The 12,062-nt window shown below is 39.9% G+C and overlaps 1 non-coding gene across 1 annotated transcript; it reads right to left on the bottom strand.

The window, feature by feature from the left end:
- Positions 1-11,077: 11,077 nt before the first annotated feature.
- Positions 11,078-11,241, bottom strand: LOC121829230 (U1 spliceosomal RNA). Its single transcript, XR_006072013.1, has one exon. It is a non-coding gene; the product is annotated as a U1 spliceosomal RNA (small nuclear RNA).
- Between the last annotated feature and the right edge of the window lie 821 nt (positions 11,242-12,062).

Raw genomic sequence — 12,062 nt, 5'->3', positions numbered from 1 at the left:
AACCACATATCAAAACATACCGAGGTAGGGAGTAAAGCTTGGAGAGTAAAGCACTTGTCACACATGAGGACTCAAAGGGGAGAGTTCAAATCTCCAGAGCCCACATAAAGCTGGAGGAGGTAGCATGTGCCTATAATCCCATCACTCCTACAGTGATATGGCAGAGTGGGGGCGGAGATCTTCACCAGCCAGCTAGCCCGGTGTACACAGTGAATAACGACAAGATACCCTGTCTCAAACAAGGTAGAGAGGGAGACAACACCTCACTTTCTATTAGTCTAGAGGCTAACCAAGGAAGAAACGCCTGTTACATCAGTTTGCTTTTACAGCCAAATCTTTCTCCTCCCAAGTCCTTTTGGTAGAAACGGTGTGAAATTGTTAGAAATGGTATTAGAAATACACAATAGCATGGTCCCTTGTACACCCACTCTTCAATTTTCGATGAATCTGATGTGATAAAAATAAGAAGGATCTATCCCAGGTACATGAGCCAGGTTTCTGGATCTCATTACCTGTGGTCAGACACTGCTCACCCTTGATGCAGCAGGGAGGGGGTTGGTCCTGCCTCAACTGAATGTACCAAACTTAGCTGCCCTCCATGGGAGAACTTACCCTTTTGGAGGAGGGGATGAGGGGTGGGGAGCAGGTGGGGGGAGTGGGAGGAGGGATGAGAGGGGGATCTGTCATTGGTATGTGAAATGAATAAAAAAAATTAAAAAAGAAAAAATAAGAACAAATTCATATCTAAAATTTCATAACCTTCATATTAGCAGTCTCTAACACATTCTAGTAAACACATCCTAAAGAAATAATCTAAGACTCAGACAAACATGTGTCCAACAATACTTATTACAAAGTAATTGATTTTTAAATTATAAAATTTCTAAAAGATATATGTGTTCACCTGAAGATAATTTGATTAATCTTAATATGTACATATCATAAGGTATACTAGAACCAAGAAAAGTTGTCCAATTGGAGAATACATTCAACACTTGGCATGGATCCTATCATTTGATTTTCATCAAACTCTGAAATATGATGGATGTATTCACATTTTACAAAGATAAAAATGAGGTTTGGCATGGCCATCAGCAGGTGTCAGTTCTTTACCACAGGCTGAGTATCTTCATGACATAGAAGCTGGCTTCCCCCGGAACATGTGGCTCATCAGAAGAAAAACAGGAGCCATGTGTCCTTTATGATCCAACCTCAAAAATCAGAGGGTTTTGGAGGCTGGTAAAGTGGCTCAGCCCAGAAAGTGCCTGCTGCACAAGCCTAGGGACCTGAGTTTGGTCCCCAGCACCCACACAAAAGCCAAATACAGTGACACAAGTCTCTAACCCAAGCTCTCAGGGGTTCAAAGATAAGAAGAACCCTGGGCTTCACTGGCCAGACAGTCTAGCCAATCAGTGAGCTCCAGATTAGTAAGAGACTCGATCACCACTAAACAAACACATACATGCATACATACATACATAATAGAAAAGGAGAGAGTGATTAAGGAAGACATCCAACATCAACCTCTGGTCTCTATATGCACACACATACACATGCACATATATGCACATACACATGACCTACACATGCACACACTCACATACACACACACATGCATGCACGCACACGCGCCCATGCGCCCGCAGTAATGTTGGTAGCACAGATAAGATTTACTCAATGTCAGAAGGAGTTACAGAAGGATTTAAAGCCCAGAAGGGGTAATCACCGGGGAAGGGGCCTCTTAAAGACTGTCTATCACAAGGTAAAGGCTCTAGAGTTTCTCTAGGTAACTAGACACCAACCCAGAGCTGCTGCTAGACACTTTGCTCAGGTTCCTGGTAGCTAGATCCTTCCACACCACACTGGAAGCCATTTCTTCAAAGACTGAAAAACAAATCTTTCCCTGCTTGACGATGTTGCAGATCTGGTGATACTGATGACCTAAGAAATGCTTGACCCTCTCTTTCGCACTCTCTCCTTCCATATTCTCTCTCTCTCTCTCTCTCTCTCTCTCTCTCTCTCTCTCTCTCTCTCTCTCTCTCTCTCTCTCTCTCCCAATAAAGCTCTAGAAGGGTTAAAAAAAAAAAAGAAATGCTTGACAATGTTGCAGACCTGGTGATACTGATGACCTAAGAAATGTATATGTCAAGATGTCAAGTTGGTGCCAGTCCTGTGGAGGAAAAATTCCCTCAGGTAGCCATTCCCTCTTATTTTCCACATACATCTTTCTCACTTGGCATATTTATAGTTGCTAGGCAACCTATTCACACACACACATACACACACACACCTTCATTCAGCAAATAGAACTGAATGTCTATTACCCAGGACTCACTGCCAGGTGCTAAAGACTTCATAGTGAGCTCAGAAGAACTGATGGGAGGTCACGTATGTAGGCAAAATCCAAAACTCCCAGCTTCCTAATGCAATGTTTTCACAACCATTATAAATGACTTTGGAGGAGTATAGTCGAGCTTTCAGACAGCTTTCAGGGTGGCATCCAAGACCAGGACTACAAATGTCTGCCCTGGGAGAAATAGAATAGTACTCCAAGTCTCTACTCAGAATGATTGACAAGAATGTGGTCCATATTCTTCAAGTTCCTCTTCTACAAATGCTGTGGGAGGTTCTGTATGTCTTGTGGGAGCCTGTTCTTGGGTTCCTCGTGGATTTACCTGGCAGGTCCTCATAGAGGATGATTAGGACCACGAGCCTGAGTGCAGGTGTCTGAGATGGTCTGCACTTAGCTGTGCTGGGGGATGGTCTGTATGTCAAATTGCTCTGATTGGTCAATAAATAAAACCTGATTGGCCGTGGCTAGGCAGGAGGTATAGGTGGGACTAACAGAGAGGAGAAATAAAAGAACAGGAAGGCAGAAGGAGACTGTCTGGAACCGCCACCAGGACAAGGAAGGTGTAAAGTACCGGTAAGCCACAAGCCACGTGGCAAGGTATAGATTTGTGGAAATGGATTAATTTAAGATATAAGAACAGTTAGCAAGAAGCCTGCCATGGCCATACAGTTTGTAAGCAAAATAAGTCTCTGTGTTTACTTGGTTGGGTCTGAGCGGCTGTGGGACTGGAGGGTGACAGAGATTTGTCCTGACTGTGGGCATGGCAGGAAAACTCTAGCTACACACAAATTCAGAAATCCCACTCTCAGAATGATCAGGTACCAAAAATGATTAAAAAAAAAAAAAAAGAAGGTCTTGGAATGTGCCAGTGGATTCTCTTCTGAGTTCCCAAGAGCCACTGTTTTGAAGTCTGTAATATAATTTAGTCGAATAGTAATCTGAAACACTATACATTTTGTGACCAAGATCAGCAAAAGGATGTGATGAATGTGGGGAAAATACTTACGTTTAGGTAGCACCTTTCTCCAGGGATCTCCAGGGCTGTTGGAACACTTGTCAGCTATATATATAGTGCTTCTGTTCACCCCTGTTCACTTGGGTTGTTCAGGTCTGTTTCCACAGTGGTTTCTTTTTCTTTTTCCTCTTCTTCTCTTATTGCTACTCACAGTGTAATGTTGTTCTGCTATATCCATTTACATTAATGACTTGAGACTTGTGTTTTAAGAATCTGGACAACCAAGATGATATGCTTAAAAATAGAATTTTTTATTGTAGCAACATGATGATCCAACTTTTTCTCTATTACAAGTTCAACAGATGCATCAACACACTAAAAAATCGTAACAGCCTGTCCCACTCTTTGTCAAAGAGCCAGCAAATGCACATCCACATGCTAAGAGCAAACAGTCCAACAAGGAAAGAAAGGTGTTCTTCCTATTGAGAGATTAGGTTCAAATGATTCTCCCAAGAGTATGTTATTCAACTCAGGGAGATCAAAATAACAGCTTTTATTGACTACTTGACCATCAGATGGGAGAGCATAGATTGTTTTTGAGCCCACAGTGGGCCTTCCTGTATCCATATCTAATATGAAGATACCTATACTTCCATAGGTGGCAATCTCTGGATAGTGTCTAACTTAGATCAAACTTCAAAGGGACATTAGAGAGTCAGGGTACATATTTAAAACATGTTGACTCAGGGGAGGTAGAATACTTTCTTCACACGCATCAGGCTCTGGGTCCATTCCCAGCACCACAAAAAATTTCTGTTGGCTCTCATTCTACAGAAGAAAAGCTGTTCTGACAAAGTTTTCTGGCTTGTGCCTTCTGGTGTTATGAATAAAGTGCTTATTTCTGCTTAGGCTGAGCCAGTTTTCTTAAGGTGCACTGCTTACCTTTCCCAAAGGCAGTCGTATAGGTCTTTGCCCAGTTTTCACACCATTGACTGCTAGAGATCAGTATTGCCTGAACAGCTCTCCTGCTTCTGTGCCTCTTCCAACCTGTTGTGAGCACAGTCGTGTATGTAGATTCAGGTCGCATATTGTGTTCATAAACAAGGGGAAATGAGTGATCAATACTGTCTCGCTGGAAATAGGACTTCAACCAAGCTCAGGCAGGATAAGAGCACCAAACACCAAACAAGAAGCTTGCTGGCCTCTGCTGGCTTGGCAGCCATCATCTTGCTCTCTCTTTCCCCATCACTCTCTTTGTTACTCTAGGTAAAGTGTCTGTCTTCAGAAGCACGTGCTACAAGGATCTGTAAAGTCTTGAGCAGCTCTTAGATTCAGAAGTCCAGATTCAGATCCTGAGTCTACACTTCATGACATCTCAGTAAAACCATCCAGGGTCTCAGAACTGTGACCAACAAGCTGAGCAATACAGATAATTTTTGTTTTCAAAAAATCAGCTCACAAGTGATTCTGCCCATGTTGGCCTAGCTGATAACAAAAATACCCTATGGAAAAACAAAAGTTGGAAAACACATAAAATATTGTGAGAAATAACAGAATTGTGAATATAGCAAACAATTGAGCAGCAGCCATGACTTTCTCCTTGAGAAATTTATGGACTCCAAAGCAGTAGCCTGGAGCCTCACAGCTGGGAAAGGGGAGCGGAGAGTGAGAGCCAAAATCTGAGGTGTCATGTGAGCTTTGAGCAGCCTTACCAAACTGGGTGGAGGTAAGAAAAGTCAAAATTCGGAATCTGCCAGAGAAGAGAACCCTGAAAAACATCTACAGCTGAGTGGCAGGGCATTGCAGGCTATGAACTTGGAGAAAGGTCAAGCCAGAATGGAACACACTGTGGCAAAAGCAGTGACCAATCTTCACTGGACTAGTATGGTCTCTCTTCCCTCCAAGCCTGCCTAAAGAGGCAGATGTGATAATATAAGCCTGCTGTCCTAGTGCTTCAGAAGCTGAGGCAAGAGGATGGTGAGTTCTTAGACTAAGCTGAGTCACGAGAACCTGGCTCAAAAAAAAGTAAACAAAAATGTCTGCCTAAAACACAGAAAAAAAGCCTATCAAGAAAATAAATCTGCCCAGAGCCTCCAATCCCTCTGGAATTTATTATATATAAAGTCCAATATCTAATAAAAATTACCAGGCATTCTAGAAGATACAACAAAATGACAACACATAAGCTTGAAGAACAGTCCAACAGGAAACACAGACAACAGAGTTTGGAAAAGGTTAAAATAAGTGTGAAAAAATGTGTCTAAGACATAGAGGAGGATTTCAGCAGATAGTTAAAACTATAGGCAGTTTTTATACCAAAAAGGAAGGAAGGAAGGAAGGGAGGGAGGGAGGGAGGGAGGGAGAGAGAGAGAGAGCGAGAGAGAGAGAGAGAGAGAGAGAGAGAGAGAGAGAGAGAGAGAGAGAAAGAAAGAAAGAAAGAAAGAAAGAAAGAAAGAAAGAAAGAAAGAAAGAAAGAAAGAAAGAAAGAAAGAAAGAAAGAAAAGAAAGAGAGAGAGAAAGAAAAGAAAAGAAAGAAAGAAAGAAAGAAAGAAAGAAAGAAAGAAAGAAAGAAAGAAAGAAAGAAAGAAAGAAAGAAAGAAAGAAAAGAAAAGAAAGACAGACACTGAAGGTACAAGCTAAACAGATGGGCTCTAGGGCAGATTAGAATTGATCATCTAAAAGTAACATCAGTGGAAATTAACCAAACTAAGGCATGGTGTGTGAGGGGCTGAAAATAGAGACATATGGGACACAGCAGAAATGTGTAACATATAATACAACTGGAATCTACAAAGCAGAGGAGCCAGAAACTGTGGAAGGCACAGCACTTGCAATACTCAGAGATATAATATTCAGATTTATGAAGGATTGTGAGAAGAGCAACATACAAAGAAAGCCACAGCTAGGCCTGTTGCCATGCTGTTAAACAGAACAGACAAAAAAATCAGTAAGCATACAAGTGAGACAACGAAAACATTTATTTTAACACACATTGACAATTACGGGGTATATATTCTTTTTCAGTTCATGTGAAAAGTTAGAAACGTGGATATAAATATAATCAGGAGGCTGAGACAGAAGGATTGCTTAAGATCAGCCTGAGCAGTATGGAAAATCTCATCTCTAAAAAAACTCAAATAAAACAAGCCCGGGGCCTACAAAGAGTTGTGATGGATTTTATACATTTTAAATAAGAGATGTTATATTTGCCAGCCACAGAAAATTAAAACAATAAATGAATGGAAAAATGATGACTGATAAATGCCCCTCATGTCTGCAAAGTCTGAATGTTCAGACTCTAAACACTCCAGTAAAAGGAGAGTAGAAATCAGAAAATATACAGAGTTAAGTAGTTACAAAAATATGATATATCAACACCCGTGAAATTCAAGGAAAGCCATAATTAGAAGAAAATACCTAGCTTGAAGTGACGCACTTCAGAAAAGAACAAAATAAGAAAACGGCAATGGCTAAACCTAAAGAAAGGATGAAGAAGCTGATAGAAATTGATGAAACAGAAAGCTAACATATAACAGAAAAATCTAGAAAGCTAAAAATTGACCTTGGAAAGGAAGAAAAGCAGACTGCAAAACACAAATTACTGAACTCAGCAATGAGAGGAGGCCACCACAGCCCTCCGGAGCACTAGCAGAGGAGGGGACACTATAAGCAATTAATTCAAATGATAGGCCTAACAGATAAATAGAAATCGGATGAGTTTTATAACAAAGAAATTTTTAAATGAAGTGAGGCTGTAAAAACAAAATTCCCTCAAAAAAAGTACAAACCCAGGTGGCTTCTCTGATGAAATTTGACACTGACTGAAGAGAGAAAACCAATTTTACACAAACTCTTCCAAATCCAGAAAACCAGGAACAGTTCCTAAATCATTTCATGAGGCTAGCACGGTCCTGACACTAAAATATGAAAAAGTCATTACAAAAGAAGAAATTCGTAGGCCAATCCCATTTCCAAAGAGACCATAGTAAAATATAAGAAAAGCAAACTGCTACACACAAAGAAAATACTGCAGGATAGACAGTTTGCGTTTATTTCAGAAAGGCAATGTTAATTGGCAATCAAAACTTATTAATGCATCATGTCATTAAAGAGAGAATCACAAGGATACGTAGCAGTCATGTAATGCACGGCACAGTGACTACATCAAAGACACAGAGCCAGTACCAGCCAAGAGCCAAAACCTTCAGTGGAAGACAAAGTGGGACCATGGAGATCATCAGCAAACAAAGATGACTTAAAGCACTGAAGAAGTCGGAAATGACAGTAGAAGTAGAGCTCTCCATGCTTGTGAACAGCAGGATCAACACTGTAGATATGGCTGTATTACCAAAGGGAGCTACGGATTCGATCCCATCCCCATCGAAATTCCAATGGCATTCTTCAAAAAAAGAATGGCTGAAATCCATGTGGAAGCACAAAATGCTTTTACAACAAACAGCTAAAATAGTAAGTTCACAAATAAATAAATTGAGCAAAAGAGATGTCACAATCTGTGGTTTCAAATGATACTTCTGAACTAAGTAATAAAGTGCCCCTGGCACACAGAACAGAGCATATAGACCAATGAAGTAGAACAGAGGACCCAAAACAAGCCCACCCAGCTGCAGACATCTGACTTGGTTTGTTTTGTCTTTTGAGACAGGATTTCTCTGTGTATCAGCTCTGGCTGGCCTGGAACTCACAGAGATCCACCTGTCTCTGCCTCCTGAGTGCTGGGATTAAAGGTGTGCACCACCACCACCACCACCACCACCACCACCACCACCACCACCACCACCACCACCACCACCACCCAGCAGATGTCTTTTTACAAAGGTGTTAATAAAATACACTGAGGCAAAGATTTCCTCTTCAATAAATGTTACTGAGAAATTCTACATCTCTGTGTAAAATTATTAAACTAGATTCCTACTTCTCACCCTATACAGATGTCCATTCAAAATTAATCCAAACCCTTAATATCAGTAAACCCTGAAACTCTGAAACTGCTAGAGAAAAGCATAAGGAACACACTTCAAGAGACAAGCCTAGGTTCAAAACAAGAATCTGGAAAGGACCCCAGTAGCTCTAGAAATATTCACAACTGACAAATGGGACTGGATGAAATTTATAAAGCTTCTAATGTAGCAAAGCAAGTAATCATCAAAATTAAGAAAGCATGGAGAATAGGAGAAAAGTCTGTGAAAACTATTCATCTCATAGAGATTAATATCTAGACTATGTTAAGAACTCAAAAAAATTAATCACCAAGAATTAAAAATAATCTAACCAATAAATGGGGAAATGAAATGAAAAGATACTTCTCTAAAGACAAAGAGCAAATGAGCAGTAGACATCAGCCACCCTAAGCCATTAAGAAGAAAAAAAACGAAACTACATGGAATTGCCATTTCATCCCAATAAGAATGAGTACCGTTCAAAAGAAATTTTAATGAAGATGGGGGAGGAAAGTTTATCCACTGCTGGCAGGAATATGAACTAGTATGCTCACTGAAGAAATCAGTATGGAGGTTCCTTGGAGATCCAAGTTAGAGCTGAGCAGTGATGGTGCATGCCTTTAATCCCAGTACTCAGGAGGCAGAGGCAGGTAAATTTCTGTGAGTTCCAGGCCAGCCTGATTTACACATCGAGTTCCGGGACAGCCAGGGCTACACAGAGAAACCCTGTCTATGAAAAACAAAACAAACAAAAAGAAAAGTAGGCTGGGCAGAGGTGGCACATGTCTTTAATCCCAGCACTCACGAGGCAGAGCCAGACAGATCTCTGTGAGTTTGAGGCCAGCCTGATCTACAGAGTGAGATTCTGGACAGGAACAAAAACTACACAGAGAAACCCTGCCTTGGGGGAAAAAAAGAAAGAAGAAAAGAAAAGTAGAGCTACCATAAGATCCAGATCACTCCTGTGTACATACCCTACATGATCTGAATCAGCACACTGCAGACATACTTACCCATTCATGATAATTTCTATGCTATTCACAGTATCCATGATAGAGAACTAACCTAAACACTCATCATCAATAGATGAATGTATAAAGAAAATGTAGTACATAAGCAAAATGGACTTTCATTTTTCCACAAGGAAGAATGAAACTATGTCATCCACAGGAAAATAAGTATAGCTAGAAATTGCCACATTAAGTGACATAAAGCAGACTTAGAAAAGCAAATATCACATTGTCTCTCATACGTAAAACAGACATTATAGGTATGTATTAATATATGTATTAGATAGTATATATTTCATATATACTATCTATATACTACATATATACATATATGAAATAAAAATACAAGGGACCTCACATCCACAGGGAACAAAAAATTAAAATTTCAACATATCCTTCTGGATGACACAATTCAACCCACACATGCATGTGGTAGTAAATGAAATCAATTTGGAGATTTAAATCTCCCTGATGAGATACAAAATGTCTATTTCAGATCTATTTTCTTGATACTATAAATGGTACACTCCAAAGTTTGAAAAACTTCTTTCTGGACCTTGTAAAATCTTAAACACAGGTTCAGCATCCTTAGCCTGAAGTGACTGGGAGAACGTTTCAAATTTGAGAGGCAGGTTGTTGTTGGATGTTTTTGCTTGTTTTTTGGTTTTGGTTTTGATTCTTGTTATTGTTTGCTTGTTTGGTTTTGGTTTGGAAATAGTTGCATAAGCTTTACCAGTTGAGCAACCAAAAGGTCATATTCATTAAATAAGAGAAAAAAATTCAACTTCTACTTAAAATGGTATAGGAAGAATTAAAGAATAAAAGGCCAAATTTCAAGCATTTAAGCATAAGATATTTTTAAAAAATATATGAGACTTTAAAATTAGAGTTAGAACTTTTCTAAAAAATTGAAAGATCTAAAAACATAAGAAAAAAAGAAAACAGGAAAGTAGGGGCAGAACATAGTGACTCAAAACTATAGCCCTGACAATCACAACTCCAGAAATCTGAATGCATCAAAACCCCAAACTGGGCTGGAGAGTTGGGTCAGCAGTTAAGAGCACTGGCTGCTCTTGCAGAGGACCTGGGTTCAATCTGCTGCTTCAGAACCGAGGACACTGCACGCGCATGCGCTATACAGTCTTAAGGTCTTGGGGGGGGTGGATAGGAAAGGGAGGTGGGGGAGAGGGAGGAGAAGCCGGGAGGGTAGAGAAGTACTGGGGAGATCCTGAAAATGAGTCTTCAGCTGAACATATCTGAAAACCAGTGGCTTAGAGTTCTTTCAACTTTTTAAACCCAAATCTTGTTCCTGCTGTTATCTTCTTGTCTCTCTGTCTTCTCAACATTAAGCATCACTTTATTTTCTTCCTTTAAATTGTATTTGACACGTCATTGCTTTTCTGCTCTTGTGCTTCTTCAAGATGCTATTGTCCCAAGGCCATGCTCATCCTAAAATTGTTTGAATAGCAAAAAAACTAAAATATTTGTTTCTGTTTTTCTCTTTTAAAGTCCAACAGTATGTTTTCTTTAAAAACTTGAAAACTTGTCAGGCAGTGGTGATGCACGCCTTTAATCCCAGCACTCAGAAGGCAGAGTAGGTGGATCTTTGTGAGTTCCAGGCCAGCCTGGTCTATAAAGCAAGTTCCAGGATAGTCAGGAATACACACATAGAAATTCTGTCTCATAAAACAAAAGCAAACTAACAAAAACTTGAAAACTCCCTTTGAAAATTCAAATTCTAGTATTTATTTAAATATTGTTGCTGCTGGTGGATTTTTCTTTTCTTTTCTTTTCTTTTTTTCAGGGGAGATCACGAACGCAGTCCCCCACTACCACAAATTATGTGGTCGAGTTTCCCGAATTTGGGGAAATTGCAGGGGTCAGCACATCTGGAGTGCAATGGATAAGCCTCGCCCTGGGAAAACCACCTTCGTGATCATGGTATCTCCCCTGCCAGGTAAGTATGCTGGTGGATTTTTATCCATTTATCTCTTCTGCTTCTGAAGGTTTTCTTAAAAAAATAATAATTTATCCCTCTAGATAATGTCCTATCTCACAGAAGAAAACTCTATTAATAAAGTCATTTTTCTATGTTCTTTAAAGTGTGCCTCTCTGTAGTCTTCTCTATTCTTATTATCCTGCTATTTTTATGTCCTGTTTTTTTTTTTCCTTTTGAAAAACGTTGTCTCTGTGTAGCCCAAGCTGTACTCAAACTGAAGATCCCTCTCCTTCACTGTTCTGGATGCCAGGAATGCAAATATGTGCCACCACACTCCACTCCTCCTCCTCCTTCTCCTCCTCCTTCTCCTCCTCCTCCTCTTCTTCCTTCTCCTCCTCCTCTTCTTCCTTCTCCTCTTCCTTCTCCTTTTTCTTGAGCTTTTGATTTTTTTAATCTTTATCTCTAATTCCAGAGTCCCATGTTTTTTAATATCTTACACGTCAATGATTCTATTTGGTCTTTTATTCTTTATTCTTCCCTAGTATTTTTAGTAGAATTGAGCTTTTTCTCTTATTTAATGAATATAAACTTTATCTGAAATTTTCAAAGTATAGACAAAGTGGGGATCTCACACTAGGAAACAAGGTAATAAGAAATTCAGAGTTGTCCTTAAGGTTCCTTAAATCCTAGAATCTAGGAATATACAAATGCAGCCTGTATTATGGTTGATGTTAATGTCAACTTGTCACGAATTAGTCACCTGAGAAGGGAACCTCACATAAAGAATGGTCCTGATAGCCTTGATGGATGTGAGAGGACCCACCCCTACTGTGGGTGGCACCTTCCG

Source organism: Peromyscus maniculatus, chromosome 4 (genome assembly GCF_049852395.1).
Source record: "Peromyscus maniculatus bairdii isolate BWxNUB_F1_BW_parent chromosome 4, HU_Pman_BW_mat_3.1, whole genome shotgun sequence".
Taxonomy (NCBI): Eukaryota; Metazoa; Chordata; class Mammalia; order Rodentia; family Cricetidae; genus Peromyscus; species Peromyscus maniculatus.
The sequence above is the reverse complement of the archived record's forward strand: the minus strand, read 5'-3'. Positions and strand labels throughout refer to the sequence as shown.